Source organism: Anastrepha ludens, chromosome 6, assembly GCF_028408465.1.
Source record: "Anastrepha ludens isolate Willacy chromosome 6, idAnaLude1.1, whole genome shotgun sequence".
In the NCBI taxonomy this organism is placed as follows: Eukaryota; Metazoa; Arthropoda; class Insecta; order Diptera; family Tephritidae; genus Anastrepha; species Anastrepha ludens.
The window spans coordinates 719,388-739,838 of NC_071502.1; the positions used below are offsets into that span (position 1 = coordinate 719,388).

General features: G+C 39.2%; 1 protein-coding gene across 3 annotated transcripts in view; it reads left to right on the forward strand.

The window, feature by feature from the left end:
- Positions 1-20,451, forward strand: part of LOC128866398 (rap guanine nucleotide exchange factor 4) — a 132,360-nt gene that overhangs the window by 34,202 nt on the left and 77,707 nt on the right. The window contains exon 1 of one of the 3 annotated variants that reach the window (XM_054107101.1): positions 6,343-6,452. The exons of the other annotated variants lie outside the window; for them this stretch is intronic. The gene's annotated coding sequence lies outside the window, so the exon portion shown is untranslated. Of the gene's footprint in view, positions 1-6,342; positions 6,453-20,451 lie in introns of those variants that run through there. 3 annotated transcript variants of the gene reach the window in all.

A 20,451-nucleotide genomic window follows, 5' to 3' on the forward strand; every position in this document is an offset into this window, starting at 1 on the left:
TGCGCGAGCGGTGTAAAGTTGGTTACACTTCGTGCGCCGGACCCTGAAAATTCATAAAATTTTACTTGTTTTGTGAATTTATTGCAAAAAGTGACAAGCAGTGAGATTTGGGTATTGTTCTTTAGGATTTGTTCAAGTCTGTATGAGTACATCTGTATGTATGAATATAAATTCATATTTTCGGCACAGAATGCTAGTAAATATGTTGGTCGCAGTTGTTTTAAATATTCATGCACATACAAGAGCTAATGTACACACACATTCTAAGTTCAAGCGTACACATCAATCACTTAACCGCTTTCGGGTAGTCATTCATAATATGTCGACAATATCCGATTACAACGCATTACATGGCTCCTAATTAACTACCGTTTATCAGATTTGCTTAAGTAAGTTTTTCGTATATGACTTTCCTTGCAAATACACATATACATATAATATATAAGTGTACACATCGTACACAGCGACACAATCTCGAAAAAATAAAGACTATATTAATGGCCACTCAATTGCAACAAAAGCAATAAGCAAACAAACCTCTTCGCAAAGAATCTTAAATGAAAGTGCAGAGGCTCAAATCCGCAAAGTCAACAACAATAACTATAATGAGTATAATGATAATGTGTTTTGTTGACAATTTGTTTGTTTGCTAGCTGATGGTTGATTGTTGGTTGCTATTGTTGACTTTCACGTTATAGTTTTGCTTGTTTTAAAGTTGGCAAAGTTGTTTATTCCTCACGACCGCCGAAGATAAGTAAAAAGAGTTTGCAAACAAGAGGAACAATGACGTAAAAACGAAGTATCGGGTGTATTTTAGGAGCTTGAGAAATTAAAATGATAATAAAAAACAAATAAATAATTGGCGCGTACACTTCTGTTAGGTGTTTCGCTCTTCCTATTAGAAAAAACTTTTTGATGATAATACAAAAGAGAAATATTGTAGGAATGAATTTTTTTATTATAATCTGGTAAATAATTTTTGAATATGACATTCGGCTTATGTACGCCGCGGCTACAAATTACATGATCCGTTCGATCAGTCCAATTTTTTAATACTTTTTCCAATAAATCTTGCAATAAATCGATTGTTAAGCGCGCCGTTTTGCTGGAAGCAAATGTCGCCGATGTTTAGTTGATTAATGGACACAAAAATTCAGTCAGCAAGGCTCGATAGCGCTCGCCATTCACCGTAACGGCTCAATTCGAAAGAAATAAGGACCGTATGGTGCTGCCACTTTCTATTATATGTATTTCGCGAGCAGATTTTTTTTCAAAGTAAATTTCCACAACTTGGAGGCGTTGTTCTGGCGTTAAACGATTTCTGATAACTTGCAAAAACTTACTGAGCATAAATGTCGGTACAGTTGTCAAACCATAGTTATTGATATCGGTAGTTCTCATGCAGCTAAAAAAACACCTGATACTTATTAAGGTATCTATCCAATTCACCTATGCACATACTTATGTACATCGTGTGAATGCGTTTATGGTTAAATACTATCGAAAACATGATTGCATATCTTTTGACATCATGAAATGTGAATATACAAAAAGAACACCAATTTGGCGAATAAAAATTAAATTTCACATCCAACGCTGTGTGAACTTTTCTTCGAGAGGTCTTCATGGCGCATTAATGCAAAGTGACGCTCTGCTGAATTTTATGTATGTATGTATATGTCAACAGCAAGGTGTACAGAACAAAGCAGAAATAGCCTTACCACCTTGAGCGTAAACTATAACGTTACGTTAATCTGGGTCCCGGGACATCGCAACATTGAAGGAATCGAAAAAGCGGACCAACTGATAGAGAGGGATCAGCTATGAATAGGCTAGGATATACGGCTGCCCTTACGAGTGGCCACTTGGGCAAATACTCAAAATTTGTCTGTTGTGATACCATACAGGGGTGGGCGGAAGAGAAGGGAAGGAACCAGGCAGGTGAAAAAAAAGGAAGAAGGGGCTCTGGACTAGAGGACGACAACCAACAGTGAGGATTTACGTTCGTATTAACCGCTTCAAGCTACTGAGGAATTTCATCAGATGTGTAATATTTAAACCCGAAATATCCGCAGGTATAGCGAAAAGTAAGAGCCCGGATGTCTCAACCTTTGCCGGACGAGAGCAGGGCAGCTGGGAAGAAGGTGCTGAGATGATTCCAATTCGTCCTCCAGTAAGGATACCTATCAAGTGGGAGAGTTGCGACTTTTTTGCACCCAATAATGCAATTTCCTCAAAATATCTACGAATCGCGAATTGTTGATGGAGAGATCAGACAACATGCAAAGTTAGCAGACCATTATGGCCTACCTACAACCACAAACAAACGTCAACATTGACAAATATGAAGCGAAGGGATGCCTGCAGACTCACGGCAGTGATAACTGGCTTCTGGTATCCAGGAGAGCAGACAACCGAAATGGGTATCCCTTACAATATATGTATACTGCCATAGTTGGAATCAAGTGGAGAAAAATGAAACAATCTTACGCTTCCTCTGTGGATGCCCTGTCCCATTGAAGGCGAGGATGCCAAACCTTGGCAACCGCTTTTTGAAAACCTCGAAGAGCTGGCCGGCATAGACGTAAGCAACTTTATAAGGTTTCTCAATCGCACCGACTGCATATAGTCGTGAAGGAAGAACCGTAAAACTTGTGGTGGTGCGGAAGCACTAATTGGATTCTTAGTGAATCACCACTTCAACTTGACTGGCTCATGTCGTCCGACAAACGCTCCGACTCTGAAAGTATTCGATGCGGTACCAGCTGGTAGTAGTAGAGGAAGGCCTCCTCTGCATTGGAAAGATCAGATGGAGAAGGACTTGTCTTCACTTGGTGTGTCCAATTGGCGCCGGTTAGCACGAGAAAGAAACGACTGGCGCGTTTTGTTAAACTCGGTCAAAATCGCGTAACCGGTTATCGCGCCAATTAAGAAGAAGAAGACTTTTTCTCTTATAATTGTTAAGAGCTGCTTTTGAATAAACATAGTGAAACCTGAAAGGGCCTAATTTGTTAATGTTTCGTTTTAAAACAACATCTAAGCGCAACTATTGAAAGATCCTTTATAAAACATGCTCACTCACTGGCTTGTGTCTGCAAATGTATTTATAAATCTGTTCTGCATCCCCTCGTCATCATTCGATTCTTCTACACCTGGACAAATCCGTTCCCCTTATTTTCCGCCGTTACATCTAATTTCCATGTGCTTCTATTCCTATGTAATTTGCATATGTATGCGTGGTACATGTACATATATATATGTGTACACGTATAACTAATACAGAGCGTCCCAAAAAATGTATGCCCACTTTACGTGATTATAAAAGCAGTATACAGCCAGACTTTCATTACTAGAATTTTCTATAACTTGACCGAAATCGAGTGGCAATAGCATTTAGAGAGTACTCTGCGCTAAATTTTTGTCCCATAACATGAATCTCCACATAAGTCGAATAAAGATTTTGGTGAATATTTCTCTAAATCAAAGGGAACCCCAAAAAGTGATGATGAGGGTTCAGTAGAGGAAATTATTCACCAGCCTTCAAATTATGATTTAAGAGATTTCTTCAGAAGTATGAATTTTTATTTACACGCGAATGACACTATCACTGGCGATCAAAATGAGGCTTTGAGCAAGTCATAATCACTTTTTACTAAAACTCGACAAAGAAATCCGGTTTTCAGCATTACATATATGCCGAATGAGTTTTATTTCGAATTTTTATTATTTTAGATTTATTTTACAGTCGACGAATGGAAACCCGTTAACGGAAGTTTCGTTATAAAAATTGAAATGCTGTTATATAGTCATATCCTTTTCACCACTAATGAATTCTTTTGTGGAAAACGTAGAAAGCGTACGTTGATTTTTAAAAAATTAGTTCCGCTTATGAGAAACGATTTGAAGCAGTGTTCCCTTGTGTACACCCTAAAGATGTAAAAAGTGACGTGAATCTACAGCACAATATTTGAAGAAGTCGAAGATGTTCATACAGAAATGGGTGCAAGGGTATATCGAAGTTAAAAACGTAAACGACTTCATCGAACGAGGTCCAAAAAATATACCTCTAAAAAGCAAAATCAGAAGATCATTGGGTGAAGCTGAAGCTGTTCTAAGACACGATGCGAGGATTTTTACGTTCAGAAGACCTCAAACTTCTCTCATTATCTCACATTAAAGAAAGACTTGCATAGGCCAAGGCATATTCGGCACGGAATTGGACAAACCTAATATTCACAGATAAATCTTCATGTTTGGGGCTGCTTCTCCGAAAAGTTTTTGTCCGTTTATTTATGTTTACCGCCAATTTGAATACCCTTTTTTGAATAAAATTTACCAAAAAACATTATTACCGTCATCTACGAAGATGTTTGGAAGAACTAGCCAATCTTGAACTTTACTATCCAGCCATTTTGGAAGACACCGATCCCAAGCATCGAATCAGAAAGTGTGGAGGGCGGAAACAGCAAAATTGGATTGAAATGTTTGATTGCCCTCAAACAGTTATCAGAACAAAATCGGTTGAGTTGAAGCCGATTCCCTTCACAACATGCGCAGAAATTATTTGTTTTTTTTGGATCACCTCACTCGCGACCGCTTTCAATTGATACGTAACTCCGAGAAATGAAAAGGCAAAAACGACTGTAATGGGGGTTAACGGTTTGTTTTATCTCCATATTTTTTGACAATAATAAGAATAAATTATGTACCGGTTTTAAAACGAAGTTTTCCTGCTTCTTGACCCGCAACCAATTACCAACTCGATTACTTCTTTCAGCATTGAATTCTTTTGTCAATGGGTATAATATGCATATACAGGGTGGGCCATGAAAAATTTGCTTTTTGAATCAGCTATAAAAAAAACTAAACAATATTTTTTCAAACTTTTTCTTTTATTTTGAAGATTGAACATTGTCATTTATGAATGAAAAATAATATCGTTCACTGCCACGACTGGCTTTACAGTAGGCCATTCGATCAACCCAATTTTTAAGCACATTTTCGATTGTTTGGGCTCCAATTTCATGAATGGCAACTTCGATTTCGTGTTTTAAAGCATCAATCGTCTCTGGATGGTTCGCATAGCATTTGTCCTTAAATCACAGCTCCGGGGCGGCCAATTGATATCGGAATTTCGGCTGATTATTCGGTTTTCAAAAACGGTAGCCAAAAGTTCGAGTGTAACTTTAGCAGTGTGGCAAGTTGCACCGTCCTGTTGAAACCAAATGTCGTCCATGTCATCCTCTTAAATTTTTGTAAACAACTCGTTGAGTATGTCACGGTAACGCTCGCCATTTACTGTAACCGCGGCTCCTCGCTCATTTTCGAAAAAAAATGGCCCGATGATGCCGCCAGACCAAAAACCGCACCAAACAGTCTCTCGTTGTGGATGCATTTGCTTCTCTACAGTAACGTGTGGATTTTCTGAGCCCCAAATCCAACAATTTTGCTTATTGACGTAGCCACTGATGTGAAAATCAGAAAAGAAGAAGAAGACTCACCACTTTGGAAATGGGTTTTCAATATTTTCCAATTTTGTTCAAGCGTATAGCGTCCCATTTCGTAAATGTCAAACCTTTAAGTAAATTATGAACACATTTGACATGTCATTTGTGTTACCATTCTCAAAAAAATAGGTGGTTCAAAAAGCAAACGCTATTTGGCTCACCCTGTACATATCTATAAAGTTCAAAAGTTGAAGCGCTCTTACTGAAAAACTCTATATGTGTTTCTCCAAATTAGCATTATAAGATGTGTTTGTGTGTGCACCATTTATTTCCAGCTCTTGAGGCTTTATACGGAACAGCTGTTGGTTGGTGCTGCTTTGGCTCGCGTGACTTTGTATCTTCTAAGTTGCACTGCTCTTGGCATTTCCTTAACGCCAACGCCGTCTGCTACATGGAATTTTCTCCCCATATACATACCCACATGCATACATATTGTTTATTTGTAGGCGTTTATTTATACCTCAGTTGATAAACAAAAATATTGTTACCATTCCGTGTAGTGGTGTAACGGTGTGTTGGCGTCACTTCTACTTCATTGTTTATACCCCTGTTGCTTTTGCTGCTGTAGTTGCTAACAATCTTCTCATCCACTCGAATTATGAACAAATACTTGTTTGGCTAGACGGTATCGGCAAGCGTGAAAAGAGCTCCCGTGAGCGAAATGAATCTTTTGGAACTCAAAGTCTTAGCCGTGTCATGCAAAATTAATACGCATTGAACGTTGCAACTCGGCACGTCACTGTTCGTTGTTATCGCGGAACTCTCGCTACGTCACACTCTTTCGTCTAAACATCTAAACGTATGCCGTGCCTCAGCTCGATCCGAGTAAATTAAAGTTTGTGCTATAAAGAAAAGCTAGGCTTAAAATGGAAGAGTGGCGAACCAAATTCGAGCGCAATCCTTTTTTACATCTCGCCACATATTCTGACGCAGTTATTTAAATATGTACGTATGTACGAGTGCGCGTATAAATAGTGCAGTTTCTTTGAAAAGTATTTTATATATTATTTAAATGTATAAATTGGGAAAAAAAGCAGTCACCAAAGTGTTGTGGCGAATAATTCAATGTATTTACCAATGATTTTTTTTAACTTTGCATAATTGTAAATGCGACTTTGTTTACTTAACCCAAAGTTTATTTGCAACGAATGGAAAAAGTGACACGTTCGGGTGTATTAAAAAAATCTTTTAAATAAGAGATTTCAGTGGTATTCTATTTGCAGAGCTCAGTATTTACAAAAAATGCATTTTTGTACCTTACAACGAAAAATTAAGGGCATGTTTGTTTATCATGGAAATAGTAGTATTTTTAAAAAGATATCACAAATATTTCTAACTTCAAGTGAAGCAGAATAAAAACAAATATGTAGGTACACAATGCGCCTATTAACGTTGGTGTCTGTCCAAAAACTGCAGAACGTCAAACGAACATGATTGGCAGGGCTCAAAATGTCATTCTCCTACCGCATGTCAAAAATATTTAGCTGCGTCACAACTGGGCCCCCTCCCCTAGATAACTCGTAGCCTTCTTCTAGGAACTAGCAATTAAAAAGTTTGCAACTACTTTCAGAAAATATTATTATGTTCAACACTTCCTTGCAAAGTTGTGATTTTCGTTTAATTTATATTTATTCAATTTAAGGAAGTAATATCCCGGGACAAATACTTGCACTACACTTTTTTACACATTTTTTTTTGTGTGTGTCGGGGTATATCGACGATATGTGGCCGATTCCGTATAAATGAAAAATAGGGTGTGTTTAATTCGTTATAATTCAATTTATTATAAATTGGGTTTATATGGTATATACATGTGTGTGTGTTTGAGTAGTAATTATATTTAAAATAATATGTATAATGACCTGTTTAATTAGTGATTGGATTTTTATTTCCTTCTTGGCGGTATAGCTGGAATTTTATCTCCTTCGGGTGGTCTACCTTGTTCTTCATATGCTGTTAGTTAAAAAACTGAAAGTTTTATATGGATGTTGGTGCTGTTGTTCATTCCTGCTTTGTCCTTCTTTCGCCTTTCGGAATTCAAGAGGACAATGCAGGGATGTGTTTGTTTGGAATAAACATCCCGGCCGCCTTGCAGTGTCTGCGAATAAAAATTGGTTAATTGGGTGAAAATACCTCTCATGATATTGAGAAATTGTTTTAAATAATGAGTTATACTTAGGGTCTAGTTTAAAACTCCGGTTAAAATCCATCCTAATGTGGTGTTTTGGGCGACGACTGTGCCATTATCGGGGTGAAATATGCCGGACCTTATAATTTTTGGATATAGGTCGGCTCCAAGTTCGAGCATTACGTTGTTTGCCTTCGTGAACGATGGGTCAGCTAGGACTAAGTGATCGAAACGTTTTCGAATCTCGTCGCTTATGTCCTGCTCATAGGGTCGTGTGGGTAGATCCTTTGATATCAAGGCGTGTGTTTCGAGTCGCAATTGATCATCAGTTAGTGATCCGATTTTGAGATGGCAAATCCGATGTTCGTTGAGGTATGTTATCGGCAGTCTCAACTTTTTTATTAAGTCAGAGCCGATGGTGGTTATTTTTTGGACCGGGTTGATGAGGGCCCTGACTTTATGCCATTTGTTCGCTTGTTTGATGCGGATGAGTGCCGTGGGTATGTCGCTATTTGCCTCTTCTTGTATGGGTGAAAGAGTTGTACGAAACCGGCGAGATCGGATTGCTAAAGCTCTTAAAGCTTTTTCATCCGAGAGTGGTGACAAGCTGCGGGTCGTACTGAGGGAGCGGATGCTCATTGTTGGGCTGCTTCGGCGAGTGGTCCTGACCGTTGAAATGGTTTTCCTTTTTGGGGTTAGGGGGGCCATGATCCTATAAAAAATTTACTTTTAATTAATAGGTAGTATTACAAGTTTTGTTATGGGACGGGTTATTGTGCCTTGAGCGGTACGAATGTCTACTACTCGGGTTCTGTTATCTGAACCGCAGTATGCCTTTTTTATTCGGCCTAGTTTCCACTCGTTTGGGGGTAGATTTTCGTTTCTGACGACAACTAAATCACCAACTTCCACGTTAAGTTGAGGATATTTCCACTTATATCGCTTGTGGAGTTCCTTCAGATATTCTTCTTTCCATCTTTTGGAGAAATGTTGATGGAGTGCTTTTAGTTTTATCCATCTGTTTATAATACTTAGGTTAGTATCTTCTAAATTGGGTTCGGCGGGTGTTAATATTGGGGTACCAATCAAAAAGTGTCCTGGGGTTAAGGGTTCTAAGTTTGTTGGGTCGTCATTTGAAGGGCTTAATGGGCGAGAATTCAAGCAACCTTCTATGCGGGTTAATATGGTACTTAGTTCCTCGAAGGTAAATTTTTGGGCTTGTGATATCTTTTTTAAATGAGTTTTGAAACTTTTTACTCCTGCCTCCCATAGTCCGCCCATATGCGGAGCTCCTGGGGGGTTGAAGTGCCAATTGATGTTTTGATGCCCATAGTTAGCTGTTACTTGGGTTTGTAGGGTTTTGAGAAATTCTCGTCGATCTTTGACCAATAGTTGGGAAGCTCCCACAAAGTTTGTTCCGTTGTCAGAATAGAGATCGGAGGGACATCCACGCCTGAAAAAAAAACGTGCAAATGCTGCCATAAAGGCTTGCGTCGTAAGATTGCTGACGGGTTCAAGATGTATGGCCTTGGTTGCGAAACAAACGAATATACAGATATAACCTTTGGTTATTAGGCATGCTCTTTGAGTGTAATTTTTTATATCATAGGGTCCAGCGAAATCAATTCCTGTGGCTGCAAATGGACGGGTTAAGGTTGTCCTCTCAGTTGGGAGTGCCGCCATTATTTGTGTGTGTTGTGTCTTCTTGTATAATATACAAGTTTTGCAGTTGTGGATCATCGATTTTATGAGGATCCTTAATTTTGGTATCCAAAACTCTGTTCGCATGAGTCTCAAAACCAATTGATTGCCGCCGTGTAGGGTTATTGAATGGGTAAATTGGGTTAATAGCTTTGCTAATTGGCTGCTATAGGGTAGTAAGATTGGGTGTCGCTCGTTATATGATAGTGCTGCAGAATTGCTTAATCGTCCGTCAACTCGCATTATTCTATTCGGGTCCATTGACGGGTTGAGGGTCAATAATGAACTTTTCTTGGGTATCTGGCTCTTTCGGGTCAAGGCATCATATTCTTGTGGGAAATAATTTTTTTGGGTCAAAATAATTAGTTTTATTCGCGTCGCTTTGAATTCGTTTGGAGTTATTTCTTGGCTTGAATATTGACATTCACGTCTCCTGGGTGAGGCATTTGAGTAGAACCTAAATAAATACGCAACTATACGAATGGCTTTGGGTAGTGAGGAGAATCTTTCTAGGATATCCTCATGGGTCGTTATTGCGAAAGTCTTTACGGGTTTGATTTCAATCGTCGTGTTATAGGGTTTTTGAATTTTTGGCCATTGTTCTTGTCCGAATCTTAACCAATTGGGCCCGTGCCACCAAAGTTTGGAATTCAAAAGTTCCGTGGGTGTACATCCTCGACTTGCCAAATCTGCGGGATAGTCATGGCTTTCGACGTGGCGCCAGTTGTTGACTCCAACCTTTTCCATGACCGCGGTAACTCGGTGAGACACGAATGTACTCCAAGAACATGGTGGTTTGTTTAACCACGATAAAACTATAGTTGAGTCCGTCCAAAAATAGCTTTGATATTGCTTTAAGCTTAATTGGGATAGGGTAGTGTCGACAAGATTAGCTAATAGAACGGCTCCACAGAGTTCTAACCTTGGCAACAATATGCTTTTAATTGGGGCAACTCTCGTTTTCGATACTAAGAGGGTGATCCATACTTCGGTTTCGATGGTGACTCGAATATAAAGGGTTGCGGCATAAGCTTTCTCGGAAGCATCAGAAAATTCATGAAATTCGATGGTTGCTAATGGTGAGAAATGGGTCCATCTGGGTATTTGAATATTGTTTGCCGTTTCGTGGTCTTTAACGAAATTAAGCCATCGATGAAGCGTGAGTGGCTTAAGACTTTCATCCCAGTCGGTTTTATCAAGCCATACTTGCTGCATAATAATTTTTGCCGTTATTATTACTGGACTGAGCCAACCGGCTGGGTCAAATAATTTGGCAATAGCTGATAAAACCTCGCGTTTGGTGTAGGTGGGTTTATTCTCGATTGGGTTGACGAGAAAGAAAAATGAATCTTTTTTGGAGTTCCATCGTATGCCTAGGGTTTTAGTATTGTCGAACTCGGGCAAATTCAATAATTCCATGTTTAATTTATGTTCCTGAGGAAGTTCTGCTAATATTTCTGGGTCATTTGAGGTCCATTTGCGTAAAGCAAATCCAGCGGATTCCAAAGCAGAAATTAGTTCATTTTTTGCTCTTTTAGCAGTTGATAGGTCATGGGTTCCTGTTAAGACATCGTCTACGTACATTTCGTTACGAAGAATATTCGATGCTATAGGGTGTGTATCTTGGACGTCATCGGCTAGCTTTAATAGGGTACGAATAGCTAAATATGGCGCGCAATTTATACCGAACGTAACTGTTTGGAGTTCAAAGTCTTCTATTGGGTCTTCGACAGATTTTCTGAAGAGTATTCTTTGAAAAGGGGTGTGCTGCGGGTCGACAAGTATCTGTCGATACATTTTTTGAATATCCGCGTTAAAAACAAATCGAAAGAGTCTCCATTTTAAAATTAGAAGGACTAAGTCCATTTGAAGAGTGGGTCCAACATATAAAGTGTCATTGAGGCTCTTTCGATTAGATGTTGGGCTTGATGCATTAAATACCACTCGTAATTTTGTTGTTATGCGGTCGGGTTTAATGACCGCGTGATGTGGTAAATAATATGAGGTGGTTTTATCCGCGGGCTTATATTCAACTTTCTTCATGTGGCCAAGTTCCAGGTATTCGGTAATTGCTTTATCATATTCCGCCTTAACTTCGGGCCTTTTAAGTAAAGACCTTTCATTTCTGAGGTATTGAGCTAGCGCTATGTGTCTTGACTCTCCAATTTCGACGTTTTCGGGGTTCTTAAAGGGTAGAGTTACTATATAGCGTCCGTTGGGGTTTCGACGTGTAGTTTTTTGATATCTTTCTTCGCAAAGTACGTCTGATGGGGAGGCTAGGGGCTTTTTGGGAACTTCCTCTACCTCCCAAAAACGAGTAAGTAGGTTATCCGGGCTCATTTTATTGTAAAAAGAGACCAAGTTTGGTGACTGAGACAATCTGGGTACAGGGTCAGTCAAAATCCACCCAAACTCTGTCTCTTGGGCTAAGAGTGAACCTAAAATATTTCGTTTGACTCCTCCTAGAATAAGTTTTGGGTATAGATCACTACCGATCAATATGTCCACGGGTCTGGGTTTGTGGAATTGGCGATCTGCTAATATGAAACCGAGCTTTTCAAGGCACAACTTAGGGTCAAGTGGGTATGAGGGTAAATTATCCGTGAGGTTGTTTACAATAAATGCTTGTGTCGATATTCTAAAATGTGTATTCAACGGTGAGTATAGGGTAATTCCGCACATTTTTGTTGGTGTTGCTGAAACTGAGTTATTTAACCCAGTTACTTGGGCTGACATGGAGTGTGTGGGTATATCGAGATTCTGCTGTAGTTTTTTGGATATAAACGTAGCTTCGGATCCCGAATCGATGAGTGCCCTTGCAGTGAATCTTTGGCCATTATGCTCTATCTGAACCATGGCAGTTCCTAATAAAATCTGCTTCCTATTTGGGTTGAATGGGTCTTGGGTTGTCGGTAGAGTGGACTGTATAATGTTGGTATATGAATCTTTGGCCATTATGCTCTATCTGAACCATGGCAGTTCCTAATAAAATCTGCTTCCTATTTGGGTTGAATGGGTCTTGGGTTGTCGGTAGAGTGGACTGTATAATGTTGGTATAGGTTTGCGGATTTAGTTGTGGGGTTTGCGTGGGTGTGGAGGTATCTGTGTTGGTATCAGGAGTTGAACTTAAGACTCTTAATCCCTCCGGGGGGGATTGGGTTCGACTTGTTGAGTCTCTATGGAGTAGGGTATTATGTTTTTTATTACATTTTCTGCAAGAGTATTTGCTTTTGCAGTCTCTGAATCTATGCGACATTGCTAAACAGTTATAACAATATCCGTACTTTTTGATTAGAGATATACGGGTTTCGACACTCATGGCTAGGAATTTATGGCATTCACGAATGGAATGTTGTTTTTTGCATATTTGGCAACTGTCTATTTCGAATGGTTTTTTTGATAAATTGGGTTCGGAATATTTTTTTTGTTTTGACTGTTCCGGGATGGGGTTATTAGATACGTTGACGTGAAAAGTGTTGTATCGTTTTTCATAATCTTTTTTTGTTATGGTGGGTTGGGCTGGGTGACTTTTTGAAACTGAAGTTTTAAAATTCCCTACTGATTCCAAAGTTTTATATTTATGGGTCAAAAAACTATCAAAAGTTTCCCATGAGGGTATTGTGGAGTTATCTTCGAGGGTGTATTCAAATGCTTCTAGGGTTTCCTTAGGTAGTTTTGAACTACAAAGGTATATTAGAATCGAGTCCCAGCTGAATGTGTCTATCCCTAGGTTTGTCAAATTTGTTAAAGAACTGTTTACCGTTCTTTGTAGGGTTTTAATGGAGTTGCCTGTTTCTTGTGTTACTTAAGGCAGATTAAAAAGAGTTTTTAGTTGGGTATTCACCTGCATTCGTTTGTTTTCATATTGGTCGGTTAAATTTTTCCATGCTTGTATGAAACCATCATTCGTTAAGGGTGCACTTCTAATTGCTTCTCGTGCTTCGCCCCGGGTCTTTTGGTTCAAGTGGAAGAGCCTTTCCACATTGCTTATCCTTGGATTATGGATATAAAGGGCTGTGAACATGTCTCTAAATGTAGGCCATGTCACATAATCTCCGTAAAAGATGTCCGTGTCGCATGGGGGTAGATGAACTGTGGGTGCGAAATCCATTATAGGGACCTCTGAAGGTCTCTCTTTAATTTCTTGGGTATGTTTCGGGTTCTTTAGAATGTCCACATCCTTATTTATTGAAGCTAAGCAGTTTAGATACATTTGATAGCATTTTTTATATGAATCTTTTATTTTGTTTAAATCGTCGGCACTATTAGGGGCTCTGCGAAAAACATCATATGCTTTCTTCAATTTATTATAAAGAGAATCGAGTTCAACTCTTTTGATTTCTAAAGTGTATACTGACTCATTTTCAGGTAGGGTCTGGAAATGATCATCCACGAATTCAATCAAATCAGAAGTTGTTATCCTAAAGTCTTCCATTTTATTTAAAAGAGTGTGGCTTTACAACCGAATGTAATGAAGGGAGTGAGTTCGATTATTATTTTGAAGATAAAGCTCAAATGAATTTTCGTACTTTTATGTATATTATTACAAAATTTTATTCACTAAAGGCAACTGAGAATGCGTTTCAAATTTTTTCCTACAGGGGGGTTTTCAATTTTTTCCTACCGGGTCGTTTTTTCGATTTCCTACTGGGTAGCGTTTTCGATTTCCTACTGGGTAATTTTAGTTTGTGAGTACTGGTTGGGTTAACCGTTGATATTGATACCAACAAATTGTTAGGTGGAATGGGTTGCTTTGTTTTTATATACGTGTGGGTGTGTATATTTGACTAAAATGTAAAAAATATAAGCAATAATCGCTGTCGACAGAGCAACTGGTGTTACACTGCACTGTTTCGGGTAGGTATGTATATTATACTGGGTATATTATACTGTATATTATACTGTTTCGGGTATGTATTATATATATATATATATATGGGTATATATAAAAGTGCAAAGCAGAATATAGCAAAATAACTAGCGATTCAAGCTAGCTTAATCAAAAATTTTTTAATTTTACTTTGCAAAATTGTGATTTGCACTTATGAAAAAATATTTGAAATTATTTGGGTCGTACTTACAGTTTTTTTTTTTTTTTTTTGTTGTTGATGGGTTTTTATGGTTGATGTCTTTGCAGCTTCTGCTTATGTTTCTTTGTAGATTAATATCTGTTGAACTTGTTGTTTGTTGAATACTGAGGGTATATTTTTCACTGTGTATATCCGGCTCGAAGGACCAAAATGTCGGGGTATATCGACGATATGTGGCCGATTCCGTATAAATGAAAAATAGGGTGTGTTTAATTCGTTATAATTCAATTTATTATAAATTGGGTTTATATGGTATATACATGTGTGTGTGTTTGAGTAGTAATTATATTTAAAATAATATGTATAATGACCTGTTTAATTAGTGATTGGATTTTTATTTCCTTCTTGGCGGTATAGCTGGAATTTTATCTCCTTCGGGTGGTCTACCTTGTTCTTCATATGCTGTTAGTTAAAAAACTGAAAGTTTTATATGGATGTTGGTGCTGTTGTTCATTCCTGCTTTGTCCTTCTTTCGCCTTTCGGAATTTAAGAGGACAATGCAGGGATGTGTTTGTTTGGAATAAACATCCCGGCCGCCTTGCAGTGTCTGCGAATAAAAATTGGTTAATTGGGTGGAAAATACCTCTCATGATATTGAGAAATTGTTTTAAATAATGAGTTATACTTAGGGTCTAGTTTAAAACTCCGGTTAAAATCCATCCTAATGTGGTGTTTTGGGCGACGACTGTGCCATTATCGGGGTGAAATATGCCGGACCTTATAATTTTTGGATATAGGACGGCTCCAAGTTCGAGCATTACGTTGTTTGCCTTCGTGAACGATGGGTCAGCTAGGACTAAGTGATCGAAACGTTTTCGAATCTCGTCGCTTATGTCCTGCTCATAGGGTCGTGTGGGTAGATCCTTTGATATCAAGGCGTGTGTTTCGAGTCGCAATTGATCATCAGTTAGTGATCCGATTTTGAGATGGCAAATCCGATGTTCGTTGAGGTATGTTATCGGCAGTCTCAACTTTTTTATTAATATAAGTCAGAGCCGATGGTGGTTATTTTTTGGACCGGGTTGATGAGGGCCCTGACTTTATGCCATTTGTCCGCTTGTTTGATGCGGATGAGTGCCGTGGGTATGTCGCTATTTCCCTCTTCTTGTATGGGTGAAAGAGTTGTACGAAACCGGCGAGATCGGATTGCTAAAGCTCTTAAAGCTTTTTCATCCGAGAGTGGTGACAAGCTGCGGGTCGTACTGAGGGAGCGGATGCTCATTGTTGGGCTGCTTCGGCGAGTGGTCCTGACCGTTGAAATGGTTTTCCTTTTTGGGGTTAGGGGGGCCATGATCCTATAAAAAATTTACTTTTAATTAATAGGTAGTATTACAAGTTTTGTTATGGGACGGGTTATTGTGCCTTGAGCGGTACGAATGTCTACTACTCGGGTTCTGTTATCTGAACCGCAGTATGCCTTTTTTATTCGGCCTAGTTTCCACTCGTTTGGGGGTAGATTTTCGTTTCTGACGACAACTAAATCACCAACTTCCACGTTACGTTGAGGATATTTCCACTTATATCGCTTGTGGAGTTCCTTCAGATATTCTTCTTTCCATCTTTTGGAGAAATGTTGATGGAGTGCTTTTAGTTTTATCCATCTGTTTATAATACTTAGGTTAGTATCTTCTAAATTGGGTTCGGCGGGTGTTAATATTGGGGTACCAATCAAAAAGTGTCCTGGGGTTAAGGGTTCTAAGTTTGTTGGGTCGTCATTTGAAGGGCTTAATGGGCGAGAATTCAAGCAACCTTCTATGCGGGTTAATAGGGTACTTAGTTCCTCGAAGGTAAATTTTTGGGCTTGTGATATCTTTTTTAAATGAGTTTTGAAACTTTTTACTCCTGCCTCCCATAGTCCGCCCATATGCGGAGCTCCTGGGGGGTTGAAGTGCCAATTGATGTTTTGATGCCCATAGTTAGCTGTTACTTGGGTTTGTAGGGTTTTGAGAAATTCTCGTCGATCTTTGACCAATAGTTGGGAAGCTCCCACAAAGTTTGTTCCGTTGTCAGAATAGAGATCGGAGGGACATCCACGCCTGAAAAAAAAACGTGCAAATGCTGCCATAAAGGCTTGCGTCGTAAGATTGCTGACGGGTTCAAGATGTATGGCCTTGGTTGCGAAACAAACGAATATACAGATATAACCTTTGGTTATTAGGCATGCTCTTTGAGTGTAATTTTTTATATCATAGGGTCCAGCGAAATCAATTCCTGTGGCTGCAAATGGACGGGTTAAGGTTGTCCTCTCAGTTGGGAGTGCCGCCATTATTTGTGTGTGTTGTGTCTTCTTGTATAATATACAAGTTTTGCAGTTGTGGATCATCGATTTTATGAGGATCCTTAATTTTGGTATCCAAAACTCTGTTCGCATGAGTCTCAAAACCAATTGATTGCCGCCGTGTAGGGTTATTGAATGGGTAAATTGGGTTAAAAGCTTTGCTAATTGGCTGCTATAGGGTAGTAAGATTGGGTGTCGCTCGTTATATGATAGTGCTGCAGAATTGCTTAATCGTCCGTCAACTCGCATTATTCTATTCGGGTCCATTGACGGGTTGAGGGTCAATAATGAACTTTTCTTGGGTATCTGGCTCTTTCGGGTCAAGGCATCATATTCTTGTGGGAAATAATTTTTTTGGGTCAAAATAATTAGTTTTATTCGCGTCGCTTTGAATTCGTTTGGAGTTATTTCTTGGCTTGAATATTGACATTCACGTCTCCTGGGTGAGGCATTTGAGTAGAACCTAAATAAATACGCAACTATACGAATGGCTTTGGGTAGTGAGGAGAATCTTTCTAGGATATCCTCATGGGTCGTTATTGCGAAAGTCTTTACGGGTTTGATTTCAATCGTCGTGTTATAGGGTTTTTGAATTTTTGGCCATTGTTCTTGTCCGAATCTTAACCAATTGGGCCCGTGCCACCAAAGTTTGGAATTCAAAAGTTCCGTGGGTGTACATCCTCGACTTGCCAAATCTGCGGGATTGTCATGGCTTTCGACGTGGCGCCAGTTGTTGACTCCAACCTTTTCCATGACCGCGGTAACTCGGTGAGACACGAATGTACTCCAAGAACATGGTGGTTTGTTTAACCACGATAAAACTATAGTTGAGTCCGTCCAAAAATAGCTTTGATATTGCTTTAAGCTTAATTGGGATAGGGTAGTGTCGACAAGATTAGCTAATAGAACGGCTCCACAGAGTTCTAACCTTGGCAACAATATGCTTTTAATTGGGGCAACTCTCGTTTTCGATACTAAGAGGGTGATCCATACTTCGGTTTCGATGGTGACTCGAATATAAAGGGTTGCGGCATAAGCTTTCTCGGAAGCATCAGAAAATCCATGAAATTCGATGGTTGCTAATGGTGAGAAATGGGTCCATCTGGGTATTTGAATATTGTTTGCCGTTTCGTGGTCTTTAACGAAATTAAGCCATCGATGAAGCGTGAGTGGCTTAAGACTTTCATCCCAGTCGGTTTTATCAAGCCATACTTGCTGCATAATAATTTTTGCCGTTATTATTACTGGACTGAGCCAACCGGCTGGGTCAAATAATTTGGCAATAGCTGATAAAACCTCGCGTTTGGTGTAGGTGGGTTTATTCTCGATTGGGTTGACGAGAAAGAAAAATGAATCTTTTTTGGAGTTCCATCGTATGCCTAGGGTTTTAGTATTGTCGAACTCGGGCAAATTCAATAATTCCATGTTTAATTTATGTTCCTGAGGAAGTTCTGCTAATATTTCTGGGTCATTTGAGGTCCATTTGCGTAAAGCAAATCCAGCGGATTCCAAAGCAGAAATTAGTTCATTTTTTGCTCTTTTAGCAGTTGATAGGTCATGGGTTCCTGTTAAGACATCGTCTACGTACATTTCGTTACGAAGAATATTCGATGCTATAGGGTGTGTATCTTGGACGTCATCGGCTAGCTTTAATAGGGTACGAATAGCTAAATATGGCGCGCAATTTATACCGAACGTAACTGTTTGGAGTTCAAAGTCTTCTATTGGGTCTTCGACAGATTTTCTGAAGAGTATTCTTTGAAAAGGGGTGTGCTGCGGGTCGACAAGTATCTGTCGATACATTTTTTGAATATCCGCGTTAAAAACAAATCGAAAGAGTCTCCATTTTAAAATTAGAAGGACTAAGTCCATTTGAAGAGTGGGTCCAACATATAAAGTGTCATTGAGGCTCTTTCGATTAGATGTTGGGCTTGATGCATTAAATACCACTCGTAATTTTGTTGTTATGCGGTCGGGTTTAATGACCGCGTGATGTGGTAAATAATATGAGGTGGTTTTATCCGCGGGCTTATATTCAACTTTCTTCATGTGGCCAAGTTCCAGGTATTCGGTAATTGCTTTATCATATTCCGCCTTAACTTCGGGCCTTTTAAGTAAAGACCTTTCATTTCTGAGGTATTGAGCTAGCGCTATGTGTCTTGACTCTCCAATTTCGACGTTTTCGGGGTTCTTAAAGGGTAGAGTTACTATATAGCGTCCGTTGGGGTTTCGACGTGTAGTTTTTTGATATCTTTCTTCGCAAAGTACGTCTGATGGGGAGGCTAGGGGCTTTTTGGGAACTTCCTCTACCTCCCAAAAACGAGTAAGTAGGTTATCCGGGCTCATTTTATTGTAAAAAGAGACCAAGTTTGGTGACTGAGACAATCTGGGTACAGGGTCAGTCAAAATCCACCCAAACTCTGTCTCTTGGGCTAAGAGTGAACCTAAAATATTTCGTTTGACTCCTCCTAGAATAAGTTTTGGGTATAGATCACTACCGATCAATATGTCCACGGGTCTGGGTTTGTGGAATTGGCGATCTGCTAATATGAAACCGAGCTTTTCAAGGCACAACTTAGGGTCAAGTGGGTATGAGGGTAAATTATCCGTGAGGTTGTTTACAATAAATGCTTGTGTCGATATTCTAAAATGTGTATTCAACGGTGAGTATAGGGTAATTCCGCACATTTTTGTTGGTGTTGCTGAAACTGAGTTATTTAACCCAGTTACTTGGGCTGACATGGAGTGTGTGGGTATATCGAGATTCTGCTGTAGTTTTTTGGATATAAACGTAGCTTCGGATCCCGAATCGATGAGTGCCCTTGCAGTGAATCTTTGGCCATTATGCTCTATCTGAACCATGGCAGTTCCTAATAAAATCTGCTTCCTATTTGGGTTGAATGGGTCTTGGGTTGTCGGTAGAGTGGACTGTATAATGTTGGTATAGGTTTGCGGATTTAGTTGTGGGGTTTGCGTGGGTGTGGAGGTATCTGTGTTGGTATCAGGAGTTGAACTTAAGACTCTTAATCCCTCCGGGGGGGATTGGGTTCGACTTGTTGAGTCTCTATGGAGTAGGGTATTATGTTTTTTATTACATTTTCTGCAAGAGTATTTGCTTTTGCAGTCTCTGAATCTATGCGATATTGCTAAACAGTTATAACAATATCCGTACTTTTTGATTAGAGATATACGGGTTTCGACACTCATGGCTAGGAATTTATGGCATTCACGAATGGAATGTTGTTTTTTGCATATTTGGCAACTGTCTATTTCGAATGGTTTTTTTGATAAATTGGGTTCGGAATATTTTTTTTGTTTTGACTGTTCCGGGATGGGGTTATTAGATACGTTGACGTGAAAAGTGTTGTATCGTTTTTCATAATCTTTTTTTGTTATGGTGGGTTGGGCTGGGTGACTTTTTGAAACTGAAGTTTTAAAATTCCCTACTGATTCCAAAGTTTTATATTTATGGGTCAAAAAACTATCAAAAGTTTCCCATGAGGGTATTGTGGAGTTATCTTCGAGGGTGTATTCAAATGCTTCTAGGGTTTCCTTAGGTAGTTTTGAACTACAAAGGTATATTAGAATCGAGTCCCAGCTGAATGTGTCTATCCCTAGGTTTGTCAAATTTGTTAAAGAACTGTTTACCGTTCTTTGTAGGGTTTTAATGGAGTTGCCTGTTTCTTGTGTTACTTAAGGCAGATTAAAAAGAGTTTTTAGTTGGGTATTCACCTGCATTCGTTTGTT